Here is a 926-nt window from a genome sequence, read left to right as displayed (position 1 = left end):
AATAATCAGCTGATAGCCTTACCGCGACTACCGCCGCGCTCAGACATAAGAATAATTCAGACAAAAGCCGTGCCGAGAGTGCAAGAGGGAGAGAAAGAGAGAGAGCCGAAAGAGAGTGGCGAGTGGGCGAGAGTGCGAGGACGGAGAGAGAGAGATAGTGTGGAGGGAGAGAGAGAGTGCAGCGAGAGAGAGAGTGAGCGGGGCGAGAGTGGACGCCGAAAGAGACCGGGAGAGAGAGAGAGAGAGAGCGAGGACCGCCACCGCTGCCGTCACCGCCGACGCCGTCGCCGACGCAAGGGCTGTTGCCGCAAAGTGTAAGACTGACCATCTGCTCTGAACTTATTTGTGCCGCGTATCGTATCGTCGTGTCTCGTCCGCGGAGTGGTCGCGCGGATAAAGAAGGCTCGCCCGAGGAAAGCGTCCTCGGGCTTCGAGTACCGTCTCGCGTGTATTAACTATCGGGACGTGCGAGAGTCCCCGAATAAACGTCTCATTACTATTGCTATCGAGTCTAGTGATTTCGCTTCCTCCAACCCATCCCGTCTCCGACTTTAATTTAATAGAGCTACCGGTCCCGACGGTTCCGGGACGCGCATCTTTTTGTGATAATTATGTAACGATGCATATCGTTACGTAATAATAACAACGCAAGCCGAACACCGCGAACCAAAAGCGCAAGAGGACAGCACGTCCTCCAAAACAATAAACAGCGCGACCGCCGAACAACAGCGGTAAATAGCGAATCAAGCGAGATTCGAGGTATATAAAATGCCGCGTAATCGTAATCGAGAGATTCGATCATCCGCTCTCGAAAGAGAATCAGAACCGATCCACCGCTCTCGAAGGAGAATCCGATTCCGATTATCCGCTCTAAGAGATACCGACTCCGCTCCTGGCAGATTACTGTTCGTCGATTGACGACTGTA

This window comes from Odontomachus brunneus, unplaced genomic scaffold, assembly GCF_010583005.1.
Source record: "Odontomachus brunneus isolate Ranch 3 - 2012 unplaced genomic scaffold, Obru_v1 Obru_scaffold_212, whole genome shotgun sequence".
NCBI lineage: Eukaryota > Metazoa > Arthropoda > Insecta > Hymenoptera > Formicidae > Odontomachus > Odontomachus brunneus.
The sequence above is the reverse complement of the archived record's forward strand: the minus strand, read 5'-3'. Positions refer to the sequence as shown.